Source organism: Phaenicophaeus curvirostris, chromosome 8, assembly GCF_032191515.1.
Source record: "Phaenicophaeus curvirostris isolate KB17595 chromosome 8, BPBGC_Pcur_1.0, whole genome shotgun sequence".
Lineage (NCBI taxonomy): Eukaryota > Metazoa > Chordata > Aves > Cuculiformes > Cuculidae > Phaenicophaeus > Phaenicophaeus curvirostris.
The window spans coordinates 32,202,934-32,229,154 of record NC_091399.1 but is presented as its reverse complement, the minus strand read 5'-3'; the positions used below and the strand labels follow the sequence as shown (position 1 = coordinate 32,229,154).

Genomic DNA, 26,221 nt, shown 5'->3' with positions numbered 1-26,221 from the left:
CAATCCTTCATCCCAAAGTTCATGTTTTATTGACCTGACGATGTTCTGTGCTGGCAATTAGCTTCTGCAAGGATACAATGATGTAGAATCTATTAAAGAACATTATTGATGTTACTGTGGTATTTTAGCAGAATAGTTATTTAAATTATGTAGTTAGTTACTTACATTTTCGTGTTTGTGGTATCAGCCTGTTCCAGTACTGTGCACCTGTACTGTCTTTGTCTTGGGTCCCTTCCTCTGCCAGCCCTGTCCCTTTCTCTGGAGCTGTGGTGATGCATAAACGGATCAGCAAGGTAAGGAGAAGGAAAGGCCTCTGCCATCACCAAAGACAACATGAAATCTTCTGAGCCTTTTCCCAGAGGTTCAATGATTCTACAGTTCCTTACGGTAAGACACTTTTTCTGATATTAATGTTGTGAACATTTTTAAATGGCATCAGCCATTAATTACTATCACAACTTTTAATTGTGTTTCTGTTCCAAATTTTCCTCAGTTCAATCAGAACCAAAAGTTAATGCCCATTGGCTAATTTCCAGCGCATGCCTCCACGGAACAACTGTTGCCTTTAACTGGTGGAGAGATCAAGGCTTGAACTGACAAAAGACATCTGTATCTTGGAAAACAAATTAATGTTTATGTTTTAATTTATAAGTTCCTGGCTCTTTTATGGTTCCTGTTTTTCAAGTAATGTCTCTTTGGATCCCTAGCTGATGGAGAGTCAAAATGGAAAAGGCTCATGAGAGAATTATCACAGTACAACATCTGGTCTGCATTGGAAAAAGCTGAGAAAGATATTCAGCATCTCTGAGACTGAGCGGCAGCTACGAGGCACTTTAAAAGGCAGTCTATGAAAAATCGTGCAGGTTGTGGCCACCTGGGCCAATCTAGTATTGTTTGGGAAGAGCTGTTCTGCTTCCTAGCGTCTAAAATTTAATCTCCCTTCAGCATGGATATGAGAGAGCTGGGAGTGGTATGAAAGGTGTTTGCTTTTCATAATGTTAATCTGAATCCCACCATTGTCCTAATTAGACTGGGGGGTTTTGCCAGTCTCAATTTTCTTTTGAGCATGTTAGCTGAAAAGTCAAAAGGCTTTCGGCATAGCCTTATAGGAAAAAGGATGGAAATTACTTTGTATATTTTTGGAAGCATATTTTGCATGCTGGTTTAAACTATTCCAGAAGGTATAAGGACTTTAGCTAGACTATGTATTGGCTCATGTACTGGTATGTCACTAATAACAAGGGGTTTTGCTTTGCCCAATTCTTCCTATTGACTGCAGTCACACACTATGAGAAAAGCCAAGAAATCATGGAGCAACCTGGGCAGTAAGAGTACCACTGGATTTAGAGGGGGAAAAAAACTCCTTTGACCACATGAAACTTTGGTCATTTAAGTCATCATAGCTCAGGCAGAACAGAAACAATTTGACATGTGTAATAAGAAACACTGCAAATCATTTGCCAAACAAAGACATATACTGCAGATGGAAGAACTGATGAAGATTGTTTATAGATGAGGAACTAAGTGCAGATTTTTCAAGAACAAGGTTGCTCTATTCCTTGCCAAGACAAACAAATCTGGTAGAACATCTCATTGCTTTAGGCTGCTTGAGGACCCACTGGAAAGTCTGTGGGCCTTTCTCCACAGAAAATTTATGTGTTTTCCATACATAACTGTATTGTCCACAGTTGCACTGTGGCAGCTGGAGAGGAAGTGGAGGTTCTCAGGGATATACGAGGGAGAGCTGGATTTTTGGCTCCTGAAAGGGTATCAACTGCTTTTGGAAACTGGAAGTTTATGAGCTGGATGTTGCTGCTACAAAAGGTTATCTGCGAGCTAACCATAATGGTAGTTAATCTGCTATCTTTAGATCTCAGCACTAACAACATGATGAAATTGAGAATTCTTGTTCTTCAGAACTGTGGTTTTCCAAGATATCTTCATTCCTATGAAGATACCTGCATTTGCACTGCTACAGGTTTTCAGTGTTACCTTTAGAAATCTATGCACAGATGTTTTTAGAAGGCAGTGTATAGTCATCCCAAACAACTGTTTTTAATGGGCCAATTATTTAGGGAATAGCTAGAATCCCTGATGCTGACATAAACCATGTATTGGAAAAATAATATTGTTTGTATTTCCCTGATATATAGCAGGCCCAGGAAATATAAAACTAATCATGTCCTTAAAATTCTGCTGTATCTATTAACATATATATTGGAAAACAGGGTCAGCATCATTCTTAGCTTCATGAGGAAAACATTGCCAGGATATCAAAGGAGATGATTATTATTCTTTACATAGCACTTAGGAAACTTCAATGGGAGTACTGTCCCCAGTTCTGGGCTCCCCACAAGAAGGACAAGGACATACTGGAGCAATGCAGAAAAGGGTCATGAAGAAGATTAAGAGACTGGAGCATCTGTCATACAGTTCCCAAAAGAGGTTGTGGAGTTGGCATTCTTGAAGATACTCAAAACCCCGGGGCAACATGCTCTGGGTGATTCTGCTTTGAGCTGGAGGTTGGACTGGGGGATCTCCAGAGGTGCTTCCAACCTCAGTGGTGCTGGAATATTTGAAGCAGTTTGCTTATGTCTTGTCAGTGTTTTAGCTGGAACTTGACTATGTAGGAATCCTAAAGAAAGCAAAGGCTGTGACCCTAGGAATACATCCAGATGGCTGAGGCCCAGAAAAGTCATAATGGAAGCTGGTAAGTATTTTGAGTGTCTCATCAGAGTGATATTTGACTTAAAAATACAAATATAGAAATGACTCAGGTCTTACTATCAGTGATGCTGAATACCCATAATGATGTCTCACTTCAGCTGGTCTACAGATTGTAACGACCTCTCTCTATCTGAACACCTATTTGAGTTTAATCTTCCTCTGGAAAATCTTATTACTATCTTACTTTATTCTAGAAATAAATATTTGGTGCTTATGATGCAGAATTCATTTTTTGGTTTGTTACCTTCTTTCCTCACTAGTGATGATATTAACAAATTGCAATGTGTTTTGACACATTACTTCAGGCAATACAATGTCTCAAAGAGTTGCAAATATTGTAATTTGAGCAAGGTAAAATCAAAATATATAATAACATTGCATCTGCTATGGCACTTAGTTTGTAATGAAGTTTGTGACCCTCAGAATAAGAACAAAATGAAGTTAAAAATGGCTTTCATATTTTAATAGACACAAAATTTATCTGGAGCAGCAGAGATAATGGTGTTTTTTGATCAGCTGAATTTACCTGTGTTTGTTCATCATGAAAATGCCAAGGAAATAACTTACAGAGTTGAGAATTCCCAGATTCTCCTTCTTTTGAAATTGCTTCTAAGAACAAGGGAAATCACTCTGGAAAACAAAAAATGGGGGAGTGTTGCACAAGGAATTAGGAAATAAACAGATTATAAAGCATTTTATTTTATTTTTTTGCACTCCAGAAAATGAAACAATAAATAGCTTGTTTCTTTATTACCGATATATGGAGTCACATTGGTTCTGGCAGACCAAGACATAAATGTATAATTAATGCTTGTGATAATTATTAGAAGACACCAAATTTTGCTAAAGATGAATCCATCCTGAAACCACAGAATTAAGTCTTCAGACATAAATAACATATGAAGGTCAAATAAACTTAGTCATAAGTTGCCGTCTACTGCCACCACTTTTCCCTGACTTTATGCTTTTACAGCAGATCTCCTCTGACCGCAGTAGTCTCTGCATGGGATGGTTTTTATCGTGGGGAGAGTTGAGAGTTAAATTGACAGCTCTAGCAGTGGTTCCTACTTCTACTGTTTATTCAAGGCTGTCATAGCTCCAAGTCACCCGTTTCTCACTAATACAGGAAATTAAATCTAATGTCTAATAAGCATAGAGGCTTATGCAACCTTAGTTCACTTAAAAAAATATATTAAATAACTTAATAACATTACCTTGCCTTTTGACAGCTAGAGAGTTGGGCACTTTGGTTTTCTGTGGACCAAAGATTCTTCCCTTGTTGAAGGACCCGCTGAAACTTTCATGCCTCGGGTTTGGTGCCCTTCTCCCCTTTTCCCTGTGGCAGAAACTCCCTCTGTTCTTCAACACAACAGCTGTGAACCCCTTAGTCTTACCCCAGGAATACTGGCTGCTTTCTCACTCACTGTCTCTCTCACAGGATTTTCTCTTGTCCCCAACCAGATTTCTGTTTGTTCCATACCATTTTCTGTTAATGCCTGCTGCAGTTCTATGTTGGCATTTAAAAATGGCATTTAAAAATGCAGAAATTTGACCTTAAGCCATGTAGATTAGCACCATAATTTCAGGGGCTTGTCTCCTGCATGTGTCAGTTTAATAAGTTCATTTATACTGAACAGTTTTTAACCGTTGTAGCCCTCTGAAGCTGTTTCTGTCTAGCTTCTGTAATATATAAAGTGACATAAGGTCAATGATGCTGTGGAAATTGGTTTTGCAGTTGATATGCTAAATCAGTAAGAAATCAGTTCTTGCAGAAACCCAAAGAGAATTGTTTTAATACAGTGCCATGCTACTTCGTTGACTTTCAGGGAAAGAAATAATTAAAACATTCAAGGGAGTTCCAAGTCTCTGGAGAAAATAACATTATGGAAATGTAAGGTTATTTTTATCACACAGCTTGTTGGCTTATTTTCTAAAACCAACCCAACTGAATGTGCTGGACACAAAATAATTTTCACCAGGTAAAGAAGAAGAGAAATAAGGTATTTTTACAAACTGAGTTCAATATAAGAATAGTCTCCTCTGTGTCACTCACTTAAGGTTTACAGTAACTGCTACTGCAATTTTCTGGATTAAAATTTCCATCCAGATCCATCCAGGGCCATTAATAAGGCTACACTAGTGCAATTGATTGCGATGGGAAACAGAATTACATTGATGGTGCCTAAGGAGAAGAATCTCTGCACTCAGTATGAATAAAATATACCTTATTTTTCCAGAATCAAATTATTAAATTGAAAATAATTTTAATAGTCAGTCTGTAATAATCACTAGGAATTTAGGAGACCTATTTTTTTTCTAAATGGTGCACTTATACTAGGGAATTAGTGAGCACAAAAAGTAAAATAAATGTAATATTTACTGTATGAAGATACTATATGAAAACAATTTTACCCACATAACCTGCTTAATCTTTTTGAGATTAAGAATTATAAGCAAAAATTTGTTTATTGAAGAAAAAACAAAATAAGTCGAGTTTCTAAGAAACAAGGTATTTTAATCTTATGAGCTATTAAAGAAAAAATGGTATTTTGCTCTAAGTTCTTTCATGAAACAGGTACTGCTGTTCGTAAAGGAAAGACACCAGTTCCAACAAGAGTGTTTGCAGGAGGAAGGATAAATTATTCAAAATATCTACTTAAACAAGGAAGTTAAAAAGTTTAATGTGAAAAAAGCATTATTGTATATAACTGCATCCACTGTGTTCAGACTATTCTGTTTCAGATGGCCCAGGAACACAAACAGGTTAGACGTTATATAATTTTATGTCATTAATGGAAGTGTTTTCTTTTAAAAAGTTATTTTCTGCTCAAACTTTCATTAATTCTGAAGTTATTTTGACACAGCCATGTCTGTATGCTTATCAAAGTTAGCTAAAGATGGGTTTCTACTGTTTTCTAGTATGGACTTTATACCAAACAATATACTTAATTGCATTACATGACATTTTAATAATCTAACTTTCCAAAAATCTGTGTGGATGTGTATTCTGATCTTTCCTGATAATCTGTTTCAGGGTGGCAATATTCTGGAATGGGCTCCCTCAGAGGCTTGCTTTAGCTACTTTAACTCCACTCCTGTAATCCATCCCAGCCTTCATTTCTCAGCTGGCAACTTCTCCAACAATGAACATCTTTATAGAAAGGGGTTATTTAAGCAAGAGTAAATTTGACTCTGAATTTCATTGTCATAACAATAGCTGTTGCTCAGATTATTTTCAGCTAACAGGGTCTCCAGGGGCTGTGCCAATGCTTACTCCTCATGTCTCTTCTTCCAAGACTTTTCAGCAGTCTGCGGCAGCAATGACTATTTACCTCCTTTGCTAGAGATACGTAACAGTAAGAATAGAGAAGGATGTAGGTTGTGGAATCCGTATGAGTAACGTGTCACTAAAACCCAGCATGCTACAACTCCTGGGTAAGATCTGCAAACTCCATTGGAGAGGAGTTTGCTTCGCTGGCTGGCAACACTCAGTACATCATTTCAGCTGGTCTGAGATGTTCTGTGCTTGGTTTCTTCACAGAGTGTTTTGGTGTCTCGAATGCTATACCAATTCTTCCAAGAGTTACATTAGATGTCAGGCAAGCATCCCTATAAAAGTTTGTTAACTACCTGTATTGATTCATTTACTTCAATTTAACAACTTCTGATGTTTGCTGTAACCCTCCCTTTCAGTTAGAAATGTCACTAAGGGAGTCATGGAGCGGCCCCTGAGGCTGACAGGCAAAAACTTGATTTACTGGTTATTCCTATCACTTTAAGTTGGAAGTTTGTGAATGCAAAAAAACACAGAAGTGAGAAGAAACTTGTGCAAACTTCATTTTAAGAGAGAGATTGTCTAACAAAGAAAAAAAATCAATCAAGACAGCTACTTAAAACAAGTTATCTCAGCTAAAGGCTGCAGAGTTTCCATGCCTTGCTTTAATAGTGACATATTTGTCAAAGTTAAAATAGAAATAGAAATGCTTCAGTGGGTGAAGTTCCATGAACTACTAAGGAGAGTTTGGGGAGGGCCTGGGGTATGGTCAGTATTAGTCAAAGGGCCTGCGGTGCTTGGGCTGCAGGGGCCCAGATTTGAAGAAGAAATAAGAAATGATAGGCCTGTGCCCCAGCACTGTGCCAGAGACACAGAAGCTGTTCTTCCCCAGCAGGTTTTACACATGCAAGATTCCCAGGAAGAGTTCAGCATAGTCCATTGACAATCCAAGAGGGGAGGAACTTGATCCAAGTCTTCATCTTCTCCTCCACCTTCACGTTATGCTAGTGTCAATAACAAGTAGTATGCAGTTACTTTTGGAAGAGATGGAAATAGAAAATGCAATTTGATGTTTAATTTTAGGCTTCCCAAGCTTACTCACACATGGGATGGGTATATGCTGCACAGAACTCAGAGGTCTTCTGTTTAAAATTCTGGCTTCTCTGTGCTTCACTGATTTTTTTGTAGCAGATAGAGCACTCGTAACAGGAACACCCTGTTATCTCCACTGTGAAGGGTTGTTCTGGGAATGTAATGGGCAACAGAGTGGAATTTAAAGTTTTGTTTTGTTTTGTTTTGTTTTGTTTTGTTTTGTTTTGTTTTGTTTTGTTTTGTTTTGTTTTGTTTTTCAGCAAGCATTTACAGGATCCACCAGTTCGTGTCTGTCAGAGATTATTTTTCTTGTGGCTTAGCTTGGACACTAACCCCACTGCTGAGTTTACATTTATGGGGTAGGACCTAAGATTTTCTCCATGTGTTCTGTATTACGGTCCTGATTTTGCAAGTGTTGTTGCTTGGGATAATTGCACAAATCATGTCTGCTTGCACAGCAACAACAGAACTGGAGTTCAGATGCTGCTACTTAATCAAGAAGGAACAAAAATGGTTTTGAAGGCTCCCACTCTTCTTGGCTCAGAAGAGTTGGTAAAAACTGCAAAGACAACTGAGTGCACTAATGACAGCATTATTATACATTTTATTTCATTGATTTTTTTTAGTAATCTGTTTTTTAATTTAGTTATTTTACTTTGCTTTAGCGAATCATGTGTGAATACAGTTGCTTTCCCAAAATGCCTTCTCTGTTTAGTTGTTTTTGTTGCCACCACCAAGTCGTTCCATGTAGTAATGTCCACAAGGTGGTGCCACAGCTAAGAAGTTAGCAATAAATAAGACAAATTTGATAATTCTACCTGCTTTTTCTAACTGACTAAAAAATCTGCACCGTTAAGTAATTAATAATAATTTTCTAAGCATAATATCATATGCATTTCTAATGACCTTGCAGATTTGCAAGCTCTTTTTTTTTAATTACTCAAGTCAGCAGAGCTGAATCTGGTTGCTGCCTGAGTGTGAGCAACACCCACACGCTTCAGAGTCCAAAATCACATACAGAAATGAAGACAGGTCAGGGTTAAGGAGACAGGTTGATGAAGAATGATGAACTAGCTCTGTAGAGAATAAGACCAGCAGAGCTGTGTATGTCATAGCAGGGTTACCAGTGCAAACAACATGCCTCGTGGATGCATCTTCTCATGGGGAACATGAGGAGATGTATGTCTAGATTCCTTCAGCAATAATGCAGAAAAGTCAGTGTGGATCTGGACAAGCAGAATAGTTCATCATCAGCTTCAGCTAAATCAGCTTCCATGCACTCACCCTAGAGAACTCACACTATTTTCAGAGTTTCTTTTACAGCAGGGATAGCCAGGCTCACCATTGCCCTGTCATATGATAATGGACAATTGACCATTAATTGCAAAGGGGTACGAAGTGCTTACACAGGAACCTGGCCTGAGAGCAGCTGGATTAGTATATACAGGTAAAATTTAATAGTAGTCTTTTTGCTTGTGGGATGTGTCCCAAAAGTGATCAAGTGCGAGGGGCTTGGTCATCCCTCGTGGCATGTGTTTGTTCAGTTCTTCAACTACCCTTGACTACATGGCCATGATTGCTTCCTACACCCTTGCCCTGCTCTCCTCAATGGCCCCTGCAACACAGGTGTGCATGTTAGCATAATAAATATTCACAATGAACTTCTACAATGGATAGATTAAGTTTGAGTAATTTATTCATCACATTATTTTGTACCAGAAGCAGCAAAAAGAAAGGATAATTTAAAATACCTTTCAAGCAAGCACTGCATTGATTGTCGCTTCCTGACGGAATCTCTCTTTTGTATTATAGGCCTGTATCAGAAAGAGAGAAGTAACAGATTTTGCATAATATATTTTCTCTAAATTACTATGTTGTTATTTTAAAACATACTAAAATTCTGATGGATTGTAAGAGACTCTGTGGAAGTTATATATAACCATGAAAGATGGTCTGTCCCGTAGTTATAAAGCAAAACGAGAGTTAGAAGCTCATCGAGTCCAAATCAAATGGTTGTCAAATAACACAACTGCCACCTCTTTTTTTTTAAAAAAAAAAGGACTGTATTTTTAATTATATTTTGAAGTGGTTTTCAGTATTTTAAAACTTTATATTGGTTTTAACATCTGTTTTAAAACGTCAGAATTGGAGAACCAACTAAAGGACAAAGTCACTGAATGGGTCAACTAGATTTAATTTCTGAGTCAGTCAGTCCAGTTAGTTAGTTTGGACTAACTGAATCATGACAGTGATGTTTGGTCAGGGTAGTCTTGTAAAATTGTTCTGAGTGTATGGCTGCATTGCATGTTGCAATTAAAATCACATATTTCTGTTTTAGTTTGGGCTTTGTTTTTTCTCCAACTCCATACAATTACTAGGAAAAGTATGTATTTTTCAGATATTTTACATAGAGAAGAAATTATGCTCTATTCTAAAGGGAATGGCAGGGCATCTGAGATCACATATTTAAGTCTTCACAGTATGTAAGACCCAGGTATGCATTATTTTTGTAATGTAACAACCAAATTGAAATCCTGAACATTTGCCCTTGCCATGTGTGCAATCATTCTGCATTCTTGCTGGAAATCCCATAAGTATTTTTAAAACTGCTTTTCCTCTAAATCTGTTTTTCTCTTTTTCCCACTTGGGTAAGCACAAACAAATTAGGCTTTCACTCTATGTCTATACCTAAATCTGTATTTAGATCCTATCAAATATTAGAAGGAGGTAACTTCTAGAATTCTAAGTTAGGAGTCTGTCTGAGTGTGGCTCAGAAATCACACTGCAGATGCACAGTGTTAACAGGAAACAATTCAGAGTGGCAGTGGTATCCTGCAGGATGTGTGCAACTCGTTCGGCTCTGTGTTGATTCACACAGGACTAAACTATAGATTATACATTCTGGTAATTGTGGTATTGTTATTGCTAGGCTATATCTAAGCACAGGAAATACATATAAGCACATTTGAAGTGATAATATCCACTCCTGTTTAAAAAGCAATATTTTATTCTCATTGAGAAACTCATACATAATATGGCATTTGCAAGGGAAAATAGGTAATTGCCTAATAATTACTTAGACAGCTAGGAAAAAGCTTGTTCGTTACAGGAGGCCAGTAACCAGCACTTACAAATAAATCCATGTGAACTTTTATTCTCAATCACTTTCAAAATGTTTTTTTCAGTGTGGAATCTAATCCAAGATCAGGAAGGAGACAGTACATTTCCACCTGAAAACACAAGAAAGATCAAAATAAATGTTCAGTGTATCACCAAAACCACAATGCTAGCTTTCTGTCAAGGAGAATGAGTAATACCATTCTGGTATGTAGGATGCCGTGAGTGGGTAATAATTCCATCTAAGTGATAGGACAGATTATATATTCTACAAGAAAATAATCCCATTTAAAATCTTGCCCTATTTCTTCAGCTAGGAGAAAGCCTACTCACCATATTCCTTTTCCTCGAGTGCTTCTATACCTGTTTGTCCAATACTGGGATTCAGGAATAGACCTGTTCTCCACCCAGCATCCCCAGATGCATCTTGCATTTCAGGAACAGATTGGCTCCACCCTTGACTTACAAAAGGCATTTGTTCCTTCTGCTAATTCCGGGATGTGGGTTCATCCTCGGCTCTGCAGCAGAGAAGGCGTATGTTGAGGCCACTCCCAGAGACTCTCTCACCATTTCTCTTCACAGTGTAGGCTTCCGAGCTATCCGAAAATAGCCGAGCTATAGGAATATTACTGATCAAATCAGGAGTCTCCCAGGTTTCCCCGTTGAAGGGGGTACAGATCTGTCTAGAAGACAGAGGAAACGCCCACCAGGTTTTGTATGCAGCCTCTTCTCTACAGATGACACTAACTGACAAAACATAGTTAACATACTATGCATGCTATGCCTATTTTGTACTTCGTTTAATGAGGGAAAATAGATTAAAATTGGTATAAAGTTTCCCTGTGGTTCCTCCCAACAGAAAATTACCAGAGAAGAGAAAACAAGACAAATAAATTTAACTTTACAGAATAGAGGAAAGCATATGATGTTCTCTCAAAAGGCCTTCCAGCTAAACAGTGTGCTTTTTTTAATATTTTGAAGCATTATTTCCTGTATACATACATGAGAAAACCGGCAGTAGAACTATGAAACAAATTAATACATCCAAAAAATATAAACCCTGAGCCATAGCTAATTCTATATCCATACTGCAGCATGATGTCAATTGTATTGTGAGGTAAAATCAGGATTAGAGCTGATGCTTTTTGAGACTTTTCCTGTTCACAATCCTGGAGCTTGTAACGCTGTTGCAGATCAATAACACCTCTGTAAATTGGTTTGTTGAAGTGATAGTTATGAGTGAGGTTCTAAATGGGCACTGCAACATAAAGGATAGAGCTACTAATGGATCTAATGGGGACGTAATAAACACATATACAAAATAACCCAAAGCCTAATGATTTGCTTTATAATTTCATTAAAAGCTTTTTAATGATTTCCACCTATAGTACTTAACACATTAAGAATACATTTGTCTTTATGAATTTATAAATGCTACTAGCCTGAATTTTTTATGCTGGCAGTCAAATTAACATTGAACAGAACTTTAGTTTTATCAGATCTCATATTAGCAAAATTGTGAAAATGTTATGCCTCTAAGTTAATATTAATATGCCTTTGCTTGTGGGGGGGCACTCATTACACTATTCTTTTGGAAGTGTCACCTGCTTAGGTCAGGTTTAATTTACTAGATAACATGAAGATATGTTTAATTCTAAATATGATCTTCAGTATTTTCCTGAATAGGAATCTTTGTCCCAAGTTTGAACTTGTAATAACCTGTTTAACAAAGGAGCAGCTTCAATAGTACTTACAGTACTTAATGTTATGCATGTTTTCTAAGTTTGTTGCTGGGATCAGGCCTTTAAAAGCAAAGGTCAGGAACACACTAAGATATGAGCCCGTATGTTTATTTTTTCTTCATATGTCTACTTATTAAATAGACCAATAACAATTTTACCTTTAATATAATTAAACATGTTTGTATTTGTGTAAGTCACGGGAAATATTCTGTTGAAGAGCACACCTAACACAGCTCCAGTGTGTGGGAAGTGTTCTCCAGTACATTCAGATGTTGTCTTTCATTAAGTAGCAAGAGATACTGCCTGCAAAAATACCTCACAACTTCAAAAAGAGATTCTAATGTCTGTCTATTTCCCATGGGAGACATATTTCATCACTCTTTTACATGACATCAAAATAATTGTTTCCTTCCTTAATCATGACTATGGAAGATCAATTACAATGGAAATAAAAATACCAGACACTGCATGCTATATGATTTGTAAAGAGCTCGAGATATCCAGGGAAAATTCTGTAAATTACTTTAGTCTCTTAATTTTGCCTTGTCTTAAATCTATCTGATTTTTTTGAGTTTGTAAGAGCAACTTGTCACTGAATTTTTACTGGAAATGTCTGTGTTTCAACTGAAATGCTCCAGCAAGTCCTCAGTATTAAAATCCCATGAGTTCTGTTGCTTGCAAGGAATATTGTGGAGCCTCAGAGCTCTTGTGCCTGCTGGATAACTCAGAAGCTTCCTCATCTTGCTTGATCAGTATGACATAATTCTAAAACATCCAAGATAACTTTAGAGCTTAAATATTTGAGTCACGTATCTAAAAGATAAGAGTTTCTTAAGCATTAGAGGACACAGAGTTTAAAGATCAGGTTGAGCCATGCCTCTTGCATTTACTTTTTTAATGAAGCTGTCTGACCAGCAACCCTGGCAGATGCGCTCTTCCATATTTTGGGTAAGTAGTCACTCAGGCCTGGGATCTCCTGTGCAAGTTATGTAATTATATTTCTTTCTAAACAGAAGCCCATGTAGATATAATCCATTTTGCTCTCCTGTCTCTGATTTGGTCTGCAGGACAACAGGGAGGGAGACTGCAGCTGGCCTGAGATTCCTTTGCAGTTTACTATGTGTCAGCAGCCCGATCTACTTAGATGAGTCTATTAATCCACAAAATAAAATTGCTATAGACAACCATTCTCGAAGTTAAATTATATCTAGTTTCAGAAAGGAGCTGTATCAAGCTCGGTGAGGCAATGAAGCCCAGTGGACAGAATGCTGGACAGGGATTGAGAAATCTGGGTTCTTTTCCAAACTCTCCTAACTTTTAAATGACCTTGAGCTGCCACTTTTCTGTGCTTCAGCTTCCCTGACTGTATGAGGAGGATAATAATCCTCCATCATGATTTCAGATTTACCGAAGAAAGGATATGTATCCTGTATCAATACTAGGCATTTCTTGCACTAGCCTGAGCCAGGTGCAGCTGTGGTTAAAGGTGGCCAGGATGTAGTCAATACTTTGTGTATTCCAGAAAAAACTGGGAAACTTTGGTTGTTAGACTCCTTGCTTTCAATTATCTCTCAAAATGTATTTCCATGTTAAAGGTCTTTCTTATCTTTAGGACTATTACATAATATCTCCAAAACATTTCATGCTATTTAGCTGCTGCATTAATACCCCCAATTCTTACAAATGTTACTGGGAATTGCAAAGTGCCTCTCAGATCATACAGATGATAACTTAACATAGATAGTGTACTTTTGACCAAAAAAAAGTGTTTTGCCATATTGTATTTAACAAATCTGGGTGACATTTTTATCAGTTAGTTTATGTTATAAGATATTTCAATTCAACTTTTAATTTGAAACATTCTCTTTGAAACTTAAAATTAGGTTGTTTTTTAAATTATATCCTGATTTTACACACTTTGTCTGAATATAAAACGACAAGCTCTGTGCACAAAAAGAACAGTCTACTTTCAAAACTGTTGAATGCTTTGACCTCAAGGGCATAGAAACTGTTGACTCATTGTTTTTACTGCATATAATATGAGTCCTTTGTCACATCCAGGGGATGACATCATCTTCTTCATTGTTAGCAGCAGGTTTGACAAACAGAAAAAGTGCTGCATTAGTTGTCTGCTGTATTTGCTCTTAATAAATGAATGGATCTCTCGTAGCACGGTTCAGATTAGGATTTTTGAGTAGCATTCAGGATAAGTCTGTGCCTAATCCTGCAAGGAGATTCCCTCCTGCCCAGCATCTGCAGGGCTGGCAAGCTGGCAGGCACAGAGCCTGCAAAGTGAATGTCACTGATGGGACTGGCTTCTCGAAAGTGATAAGGGCAGACAGGAAAGGAAGACATTAGGCACAGAATGAAACATAATTTCTTCAATGTCAGTTTAGTAAAAGGAATCCCTGAACTTCTGAAAATCATATTTCTCTGGAACTTAAAATTGCGAAAGGTAGTTCTCTGAAAATAGGTCATTCTAACAAAATGGGAACTGATTACCTTCAAAATACACCAGGATAAGTATTTTATTCATTCCAAATTTGTACTCACATCAATTAGTCTTCTCCTCCTAACAGCTAAAACATCTAGGTCCTATTCTCAAAGAATATTCTGTATTAGAAGTATTTGCTAACGCCTGCCTGCTCCCTGGAAGAAGGAACAGCGTTATAAGTAGTAATCAGGCAAGTGGAAGTCATCTCCACCTCCTCCTGTAGAATTGTGTGGAATTCTTTAATATGGCAAAGAAAATTTTAAGTGTTGCTTCCTGAACAATAAATATTCCCAGGGAAACAGAGTTTACTCAGGGAGAGGTTCCTTGAGAGTCTGATAAAATGCCAAATCCTAATCCGTCTCCATTATCCACTGCCTTTAAGTCTTCTCAGAAAAATATGATGTATTTGACTATAAAATCATACCTTTGTGCTCCCAAAAAGATTTTATGCCAAATGTAAGTTCCTGTGTTGACAGGCTGAGCCAAACTGGACTTTGAAAAGCTGAAGTCCATACAGCTGTGAGACAAGAACCAAGGCAGCAAGCTGGTAAAATTGGAGGCAATGGGTTAAGGATTCAGGATTGCTTAATCCCAGAGGCACACATACCAAGAGTGGACTCAGTCAAGGGGTACACATAAAGAAATACTTCCTAGAATGCCAGAGCTACAAAAGGGAAAACAAGCCACACTGTAAAAGTTTACATTCACTCCCACTGACTTGGAAGCAACAGGGACCTTACGTATTGGTCTTTTTGCAATGGAATTAACTGTGCTTGTGCACATAGAGGCAACTTGCTTGCAAGTAGGAGGCTCAGGTTTAAGTAGGTGCATCTATCCCAATTCCTGTCCCAAACTTGTATGTGAAATCTCAGATTTATCTGTTTTGAAAAGTACAAAATATTTATTCTTTATGCTTTCTTCTTTATGTTTCGGATGCTTTTGCAATATGAGGCCTGACTTCTTTTCTTACTCTTCTGCTCCAGTTCATAGTTCCATTTCAGTGAACTATCCCAAAAGATCTCAAGTAGCATGAATTTTGGTCAGCTTAAAGTACTTGATTTTCCTTTGCCCTGTTTAGAAGAAGGTTTGGCCAAAGACAACAATGCCAGCCATTTCCCTTTATCCCTTTAAAAATTACTGGCCACCTTTAAAGAACTTGATCTCTCTTTTATGTCACTTTCTGACAACTCTTCTGAGTTAAACAGGTTGCTGTGGCCAAATTAAGTGCTTAGGAAATAGACCGTACAATTAATTTGCAGTAGTAAGTTGTCTCAGCATCATTTCTCTTCCTCTCAAGGGGAATACTGGCTCAAGCAAAAGAAAAGACTAATAAAATAAAAATATTCCAAAGACATCCTGTTAATTGTCCTGAGCTTGGGTGGTGTTTTCTATTCTTCTGCTGTGCATAGTCAACAGATATTGTAAAATACAGATTTTTTTCCCAGCATGAAAGTATAGTGTGTATATGTGCTACAGGATAAGCTCTGTCTTTATGGAAAGTGGATGAAAATGTGGTGTGGCAGAGCTTTGCTTTGGTTTTCACAGGTGATAGCAAATTTTCCTCATTTATAAATACAATAACAGGACTTGTTAATTTAAAGACATCAGTAATGTTAATGGAGAGAATAAAGGTATGAAAGCAAAAGGAAGATAGCAAGTAAAATAACAGCAAATTTGGGAAAAAGAAGGGAATCATTTTCTCTGAATATGCAAATCAGGTTTCCCATGTTTGTTTAGCAAGAGAAAAGACTTGAGCTTTTAAATTGGGCCGAAATAGCAGCTTTCATTTACAACTACATTTGCAATGTTGATCTTAAGTATCACTGTGACAGCAAATCTCGTATGAAAAGTGAATATAGCAACTCAGACTGAGGGATATTCACAAACGACTGAGTGAAGCATAGCTTACTGAAAAGTTAGCTATAGCAAGGGTCTGCAATTCTCTGTTTCCTCTAAAATATGTCTTTCCTCAAATGGATGAAGTCTGATTTTTGCTTGTATGAAACCAGTCATAAAATATAGGAGAAAATACAGAATATTATTTGCTTCAGATCATGTAAACTAATCAGGCTGAATGATGACAGTCTTCCTGTAATTCGGAGCACTACTGAATACTATGCATGAAAGAGTGTTCCTCCCCTCATAAACAGCTCAAACTTTGCATATATATCACCGTAGAAAAAGAAGTATTGACTTATTCACAAATTACTTTTTAGGCACTGGGTTCACAGAAATATATTTGTATAACAACAGCTAGAAGCAAATTAATTTATTGATGATTTAATCAGTTTTTCTTTCATTTTATGGCCTTAAAGACACCTTGATCCTAAAAATCACTTTTATTTTAACTCTTATGCTCACTTGCTTGCTTGTTCTTCTAATACAGATTTTTGAGGTGGATTCAGTATGCCTGTATCATTTTCTTTCAGACTGCCAATTAAGTTGTTTCTTAATATTTTATCAAACAGGTTCCCTACAGGAGATTAACTTGTTCTCCTGCTTTTATTATTTATATATCTTTCCAAAATGAAGTATTTTTAAGGTGGTATAGCTTTTTACATGTCAAATAGAGATTTTTATAATTATGTCATTATGCAAAACAGTGAAAGAGAAAATAAATCAGATGTTTTATCTGATTGCACCTTGACAAGGGGTTTTTGTGTCCTCAAAAAGAACAGTGTGGAGCTTCATCTGTTGCACAAAAAGCATTTTTAGCTTCAAAAAAATTTTAAAATCCTCTCAGGAAAGCTAGACCCAACACTAAGAGCAATGTTCTACTTGTCTTAAAAAAAAGACTCATATTGCTTTACCATGGTCATATCTGACCATTTGGGATCCCCTGGTATTTAATCTCCATTACACAAACTGGGAAAAATTTATTAATAGGAATGAAAATATGGGCAGAATTTCACCTGCCAAAATACTTCCTATCACTTTCCATCACTGACATGAGTGGGTGATGAAAACTGTCCATAATTGTGCTTCTGGACACATCTTGATACATGGCAACCTAGGAAATACTGACTCTGTGTTAGGTACTAACTCGGTGGGAGAGATGTGTGAGCCTTCACATTAGGGAACTCTCCTGTCTTGGAAGCATAAACTGAAATCAATAATGTTAGTGATAGGTTGGGGCTGAGGGCCATGGGAGTCTTAAGATTGTGGTAAGGTTTGTGTCTTTTAACAGACAAATTAGAAAAGGCAGACAAGGTTTTGGGCAGGCTGGAAAGTAATATTGCCCTCCCTGTATGATACTCTCGCTATAAGCAGAGGAGGTTGCAGATTTGTTCTGAACATGAAGTAATCCAAGAAACCAATAGGATTGTGAAAATCCAAAAATTAGACTTTAGTTATTTTCCATCTCCTTTATTACCTTCTCAAATTATACTGCAAAGATCCAGAGCCTAAACCTCTGGGAAAGCTCCTCAATCCCTGGAGAAAAGTCTGAGGCAGATGCCCTTCAAAATAATTCAACATTTGATTTCCCCAATATGTTAGAGGCTAGATATAGCTCTTCTGGCTCCCCTCAGTTCTACGCAGATGCCTCCATTTATAAAAAGCACTTAATAAAAGGTAAATCTTTTTTAAACATATGAAAGACTTCTCAGTGGTTCAAGATAGCCAGTATTCTCATTATTTAAGATATGTACCCAAATTACTACATTGTCAGAAATAAATCAAGCCTAACTAGTGGGGAAAAAGAACTGGATTCCACACTGTATTTCATATTTTACCATTATGAAAATGGTATATTAAATTCAAATACCTCAATTGTACCATTAGATGGTGTCATTATGTGGCTTGCTAATTGATAGGTTATTCAAATGAACATTATAATTTTAGACTTCTTAAAAGCATCCATATGAAGAACTTCCAAACTTCAGAGAATTAAGCTGGCTGTTAGGAAAGGAAAACATTTACTGAGAATATTTCCTAATGCAAGTCACTGAAAGATTGTTACATAACTGCTGTGTTGCATTCCAGGACTTGGTGCAGTCTATTTTTAATACCTGGTAGGAAAGAACTTCCTGCTACATTTTCTCTTCGAAAGCTGTTTAGTGGTTCATTGGATCATGTTGTTAGGCCAATTTTTCTGCTATCCTTGAACCTCATTTTTTCTGCTAACATAAAAGGTGAAAATATATCAAATAGAAGAAGGTGCTGAGCATAAAACACTGTTAAGAGTAAAGTATATTAGGTAAATGTTGCAGTGGTCCCAGAACTAAGCACTGCCAACTCAGGCTTAATATTAAACCTGAAAAGAAATCTAAGCATGTTAATCACATGCACTTATAAGAAAAGCAAAAGAACTTGTATGCCAAGCAACAGCACCTAGCAAGAATTTCCACCTTTGTGTTTATGAAGGCAGATTTTTTTTTTTAATTAGAGTAGTTTTAATTTCATAGCTCTCCATGCAGTGTCAAATCACAATTTTGACCATAATTTACATAATCAAAATCACTACTATAAAGCATTTTGTTTAAATATAACCAAACTGCTTCAAACACAGGTTATGCCATAAATTTTAGGCTATTTTAACTGCCTAGAAAATTTACACTGTTAATGTTATGCTGGTGTTAAAGTCCTAGACAGAGACTGATAGAGATGAAATGGCCAGAGGGACCACTATTTTCACCTAGTCTGACTTCCTGCAAAACAAAGGCCACAGCACTTCCTGAATTAATTTCTTTTCAAGCTAGAACATATCTTTTAGGCAAACGTACTGTTTAGTGACAGGCAATCCATTCGGTCTGCTAAAAGAATTTAAAACTATCAATTTTATAGTCAAGAAAAATATTAATACATTAAGTACATTAATGTAGTACTTGCAAACTAGCAGGCATTGCATAGTTAGAAAGGACTTCTGTGACTCTCTTAACTTTCATGCATAGCAGAAAAATGGAATGACAATTTTACATTCAAAATAGCATTTCACGGTAATTGCCACAAACATTGCCATGTACCTACTCTTGAAATCTCAAGCAGGGATGCAGGGTAGAGTTTAAGTCAGATGACTAAAACAGGTAATACCCTCGAACCTGGTGGACGTACATTGCCATTGCCATAAAAGGGAGGTTTCATTGTATAGAGCACCTCCCAAACTTCCTTAGTTTTCAGTTTGGTGTATGGAGTCTAACAGTCAACTATGGGAGATGTGGAGCACCTTTAGGCCCCCTGTTAGGTTGTGCTTTTGCTGAGGGCAGTGATGGTAAACTGCGCTAAGGAAGGTGTGGGGAGGAGGGTAGCTGCTTTGCTACCTGGGTTTAATCCATCAGCACATGCAGATCAGAGCCGGGGTGTTTAAGAACCTCAGACTTCCCTTTCTGTTGCTTTGATGTTCTTCCACCAGAAGCAATTCCTTTCCCTCCATTCTCTCTGCTAACTCCATAAAGTTTCATCTTCATAGAATACTTTGATCATTTATCTCGGTACTTCGGAAGATCTTCCAAGTTGGTTTTTTTGCCAAAGGACCTATTTCAACTCTCAGTCTTAGTGCTCCCAGACTCAGTCCCAGCACACACCTCTCTCTCCCTCATCGTCAGAGCACTCTGGATCATAACCTTTACATTCAGAGGAAATGTCTTCACCCAAAAATGTGAAATATGACTCAATTCTGCTTATTTCAACAAAGTTGCTACTAAGAAATTCATTACAGGTCACTTAAAAAAATCTTACATGTTTAGGCCAAAGTTATGGAACTGCTTTGCTCAATCTTGTCTGGTGCTTCATAAAAACATCTTGTTTTCAGTTGCTTGTAACGGTTTGGGCTGGTATTTTCCAAGCTAGGCATCTGCCTCAGGTTTATTTTTTGGCAGTTGCCAGCTAAACCACTGTAGTAATTTTCAAGAGCAAGGTTAAAAAAATACTTTGCCCATATTAAAAAGTAATAATCCAGTTGCTTCATTCAGAAGTGCTGGTATCCCCATTTCTCTGCAGGAAAAATTTGAAAATTTGAAATGGAACACCATCACTGTTTAGTCTAGCTTCATCCATGTATCTTTTGAGCAGCATCATTGCTGTTGTTTCACAGATGCACATCTAAATGTAACAAAGGTCTAAGACTCCATAAAATCTCTGTTTGCACATGATCGGTTAAGAATTGTTAGCTTTTGGCAGCTAAATTTTCTGAAGATCAGCCTATAAGGATAGAGCTCATCCTGCGTGTGGCTGCTGCATGGCAATCAAACACCACGTGGAGTTTTTTGCAGAGGAACCTCTTTGCCTGAGGCAGTGGGGACCAAGCAGTGTTTCTCTGCCATTTCTCCTCTTGTGTTCCTAAGAGATCCTATGAGATCTGGGTACCCCTCCTAAGTGCATCATCTCCCTTTCTTCTGTTGCTGCTGCTGCTACAGTGAGAAAAGGAGGATGGGTCATGAAGATGAAAGAGTTTGGGAGGAGGCCTGTAACCAGCAGAGCATGGGAGGGAGCAAAAAGCGAGAGGCAGAAGGAGGAGATGCAGGTGGTAGATGCCAGGGAGACGATTATTACTGACCAGCGCTAGGACTTCTCCTAAGACAGAGTCATGGACAGAAATCAGTTGTGGAAGCAGTTCTTCACGACTAGGGAAAAAAAGACTGAAAAGAGTATATATATGTATATACATAATGGGATTCTGCTAAGCAATGGGGAAAGGATATGATATATTAGGCAAGGAGATTAATAAACATAATGGAGATAAAGATAAGATGGGGAAATAATTAAGAAAAAATAAGTGTGTGTGTGTAAGAAAGGAAACTTGGAGATTAAAACAGAATGTGAGACGTGCAAGAAGGCAGGAGCCAGGGAATGGAGGGATGGATAAACAAAGTGTGGCAGAGCAAGAGCTGGAAGTTGCCTGAAAACAGCACAGAGGAGAAAAAAAGCAGGAGCCGGGCAGAAGGCTGATTAGTTAAGAGCATCCAGGGAGAGAAGGAGTGTAAGTGCAGACTGAACTCTATGAATAAGCTGATTTTATGAGTCAGACATCAATGCAAATTGTGATTTATCTATAATGGTATAAGAATAGAAATCGGATATGGCTAGTGACTATAGCCACACTTCTTTTCTTGTCAAACAGCTTCATCAAATAGTCTGGATCTCTTGAGCCAGAGCACCAGAGTTAAGGTGACCGCATCTCACTATCTGTTTACTTTTCAGGCTTCCTCTGAATTTATTAACATTTGAAGTGCCTGAAGTGCAATATGCTGCTGTTTAAACCACAGTAAAAAATATTTCTGCAAAATACATTCGAAAATATTTTAAGTAATTTCAAAATTATAGGTGGGGCTGCCAGCAATGCATCTCACTGGCAGTGTAGAGCAAGGCCCTGTGCTTAGCTCGACGACCTCTCACTGGGGGTATTTGGCATCTCCAGGGCTTGCACCATAACCACAGAAATTAGCCACGCTCCATCACAAGGATGAGCAGCACTGCCTTTGCAATTTTTTTTCTCCCACCACCTGGGAATAACAACACCTGGAGACGTGGGAAGAGAGAGGTGGAGAGGGCTGGATGCGCTGGGTGGTCTGTGTGTGCCCACGGGCAGAGCAAATCCTGAGGCCATTCAAGCAGGACCCAGGGAGCGCAGCAGCTGGAAGGGGAATGGGAGGTGTCCTGGCAGAGCTGCAGAGACACCAGAGCTACACTCTTGCAGGGATAAAGCAGGGGGAAATGGTGACATTTGCCTCTGATATGATGATACAGCTTGCAAGCCAGAATTTCTTTAACATAAATGGCAAATGCTTCCCCGTAAGCAGCACATTTGGTCTGTTATGTCCTGTCAGCTGGAAGGCAAGCTTAGCAGAGCTGAGCTGCTTTACTTTCCTTTTGAGAATGAAAGTAGCACTGCTCTCAGAATATTAAGCTGTTGGTATGTATCAGGTGATAGGAAAAATTACTCTGAAACTGCAAACAGTCTGACATACATTTATTTTTATCTACTTAGGAGCTGCAAGTGTTGATTTGCTGCCTGTTTGTCTGTTTGTATTGCCGATGGCTTAAGAACACAAATTACACTCCCAATAACAACTCCTGGGGTAAGGCTGCTGCTACTGCTTGATTCCTCCTGAAGATTAAACAGAGCTAAGAGCTGATACATTGACCTATTGCTTCTCAAAGCATATCTCTATTCAAATTCTGACCTATGTCCCAGCTAAAAATGCATTCAATTTTTTCCTAATTTGTAATAGATACTTGTGTACATTACGAAACCATCTCACAATGTGGCAAATGAAGTTGTCTGTGGTTAGCTCTGGAATTGCAGAGATATGGCAGTGCACTGCAGCACTGCACGATGAGCTTCTCAGACTTTGCCTTACTCAAGTGAGTAACAGGAACTCTTATCTGTAGCAAGCATCAGATTCATCCCATTTTTGAGGAAAGCATTAGTATCAAATACACGATGGGCATGTTATGCCTTGTGGCTGCAATGTTTTTTCAATTAACTTCTCTGAATATACCACAATGAAAAGTGTCAGCTTTTTGCCTCAGAGGCCTGTAATTAGATTAAATGAATACAGTTAATTATCTACTACCTTCTTTACACAGAACAATATGTTTCTATAAATTAAAATGCTCATACAGGAAGGAAATTGTAGTTCACTGTGAATATATCACCGTGTAGCACAGCTTTTTGTTTGCAGCCCTTGTTTTACAGGAGCTAAAACAAATAACATCTGAAATCTCCACAGACATCACACTATTCAGAGCATATATGTTGGTACAAGGACGCGATATTATTAAAAGTTGCAGTGCTTATGAAAAAAATATCCTTTTCTCTTCCACAGATATTCTCTGTGAAATTCCCTTATAGAGATTAAATACAGCTCTGCTTGTGTACTTATAGTCACACCCTCAAGGACTATGCTATGTCCAGATACAAAGCTGTTTTTTCTAGAAGAGCATAGTTTTCCTTTCAGAAAACTTTTTTAAAAGTCCATTCTGTTGGAAGTATTTATAATTAACAGCTTGGTTTCCAGGCCTGCTGGTATCCTAAGAAGTAAGGACTGAAAATCTTCTCTGCCTGTTTCCCAGCATCATTAAATATAAGCAAAAGCTGGTGACCAATCAATACCCTCCCATCCTGGCACGCCTGATTTAGAAGGACAGCTATTCAAATAGGGTGCGTCACCTTGGTGGTAACAGAGCTGAAGCAGAAAGCTCTTTTTTATTTGACAGAGTGTATCCAAATGTCCCTGTTTCCATCAGAATAGATGTTAATAACTTGGAGGCCTAAATGTGTGAACCTCCCTCAGCAGAAAATTACAACTAACTTTTGCAGAAGCCCTTATTCTGGCCTGCAGTATCCTCTGCATATAAATGCACTTTGTGCCCAGGACTGCTCTGGTGTTTCATTAGGGTCGAACTGTGAAAAGCTTTTGAATACTCATTTTATTGTGATTTCTGCTGTGTAAGTATCTTTTCCTTTAAACGTCCATTAGCTCCGTGTATAAAAGTGTTCCTTAAAATACTGTGTTGATAATAATCCTAATATTAAGCAGTGAAGAGGGCTGTGTTGCCGTATAAATGCTGCCTTTCCAGCTTTCGGGGTGTAACAGGAGAAGAGAAAGACCATCTTGATAGGCACTATCTGCTGAAGGAGAACTTTCACTAGGAGCTGTGAAGTGACTTTAACCTTTCAGTGTCTGCACTGTGTAGCAGAACGTTTCATGCTTCCTACACAGAATGAAGATTTTTTTATTTAAAATACTCATAAATACCGGTGGCCCTCCTAATTACTTCTACAAATATCAGAAAGCAGTTGCAGAGGAACAAAGAAATGCAACTGGAAACACGGTTCAGTGGTCTTGTACTTCCCTGAAAAGCTGATTATACTTTTGGCTGATTCAGTTTCTTTCAGAGGGAATTTACCCTTTTTGGCAGTGTGAGTCTCAGCAGTGCTGATTGGACTAACGGCACAAGCTGTATCTTGGGCTGAGGAAATTAACTCCGGGTCCTGCATGTGTCGAACTGAATTTCGCCAGCAAGCTCTAGATTTTGTCTTTTAGCCCCTCAGTGTCCCTTGTTTTGTAGGATTCAGAGGCCATTTTAACACTAGTTTAAAAATAGAGACATTTCATTTCTGCTTCTGCAGGTGCCTTGCCCAATTCCCTGCTTTCCCTGCATGACTTATCTGTTAGGATAAGCACTAATGAAAGGTCAAGGTTATTCTGAAGCATCCAGCACAGACAGTTCTCTTCCTCTTAGTTCCTTAAGATGAACTCCACACAATCATAACTGGTAACGTGCTGAAAGGTAATTCAAATGTTCTGGAAAGAAGTATAAATTGACAAGCTGCAACCTTTAAAACGTTCCAGTGATTTGTACTTCTTCAAAATGCAAGAAGCCATCTTACCCCTCGGTGCTGTGGCAGAAGTTAGTTTTTTTTCCAAGTGCTGCTCTATAATTTGGGTCTGCAGAGCGAGACTTGGCACAACTGGCTACCAGAATAGTGCCCTGGACTTTACATACGAAGGTCATTCCCTGGCCTCTGTGACACAGACACCAACAAGGGTGGATGTTTATTCCTCCTCCCCGTTTCGCTTATCTTCAGTTTTCAAGTGTAGCAAGAGGTCATGGAAACCTCCGGCTGGGTGATACACCTTGCTTCCCATTTTCTTAAGGAAACCTGGAGGCAAACCTGCCTCTTTTTATCTTCTGCGTGGGCTGCGCTGGGAGAAGATGCTTCTGCATCCCTGAAATCTGGGGCAGCAGCCACAGAGATGTGTCACCACCATCCTCCCCCCCCTCCCCCGGCAGATGCGGGTCCCTGCTCCGTACTCACTGCGGCTGAGGGTCTGCGAAGGCACCGGGGATGCGCTGAGGAGCTGCGGGGAGAGGGAGGAAAAAAAAAAAATAAAGAAGAAGAAGAAAAAAAAAAAAAACAACAAGGAAGAAGAAAAAAATAGGAAGAAGAAGGGGGAAAAAAAGAAGAAGAAGGGGAAAAAAAAAAAAAAAAAAAGAAAGGGGCGCAGCGGTGGCGAGGAGGAGGGAGGATGCCGGCTGCCCGCCGGGCGCGGAGGATGCGCGGGGGGGGCCGGCTCCGCGGAGGAAACCCAAGCTCTACAAGCAGACTGTTAGTTAAGGCGCGTAAATTTAAAAATATTTGGACAGGAAGAGAAAGGGGAGAGGAGCCGCAGCAGCCAAAGTTAACGGTTTCAGAGCCCGGTTAACCTCCCCCCCCCCCCCCGCCCCGCCGGCGTTTCGAACGCCTGGAAGGCGTTCGAAACGCCGGCGGGGCGAGGGGGGGGAGCAGTCGTGGGGAAGAGACCCTTCTCTTTCTTTTCAAAGCTAAAAAGTGATGTTTTTTCTACTGTTTTTAACCCTTTCCTGGCGCGGAGCGTGCGACGGCATCTCCTGCGATGCTCGGGTCCGATCCCAGCGTGGGATAAAGCGCTGATTTCACTCCTCTCCCCGCGCTGACGAGGGGAATGGAAGCGTTTCCTTCTACTTAAACGCGCAGACATCCCTCGCACCGGCGGCTGGGCTGGATTCACCTTCCAGCCCCTCGGGAATCGCTCTCCCCCACCCCCAATCCCCATCCCCCGTGGGAGGACACGGCCAGCTCGGTGCCCTCTCCCCCCCGGCTCTCCCACCCCCCACCCGGAGCTGCTGCCCCAGATGCAGGTTCCCTGGGGGATCCCTGCAGGATCTGCCCCTTTTCCAAAGGAATTCCACAGCCCCCGCCGCTGTTCCGGGGATGATTTAGAAACAAAGGTCAAGTGTAAGAGCTCTGCTCATCCGTGTAACTGAAATAGGGGAGAGGGCTCTTGCCCCACAGTTGTTTTCTCGCGTAGC

General features: G+C 38.9%; 1 long non-coding RNA gene across 1 annotated transcript; it reads right to left on the bottom strand.

Moving 5' to 3' along the window:
- Positions 1 to 3,203: 3,203 nt before the first annotated feature.
- LOC138723624 (uncharacterized) lies at positions 3,204 to 25,258 on the bottom strand. Its single transcript, XR_011337910.1, has 4 exons — positions 25,209 to 25,258; positions 10,225 to 10,323; positions 8,845 to 8,907; positions 3,204 to 3,357 (listed from the first exon to the last, which is right to left on the bottom strand). It is a non-coding gene; the product is annotated as an uncharacterized lncRNA (long non-coding RNA).
- Between the last annotated feature and the right edge of the window lie 963 nt (positions 25,259 to 26,221).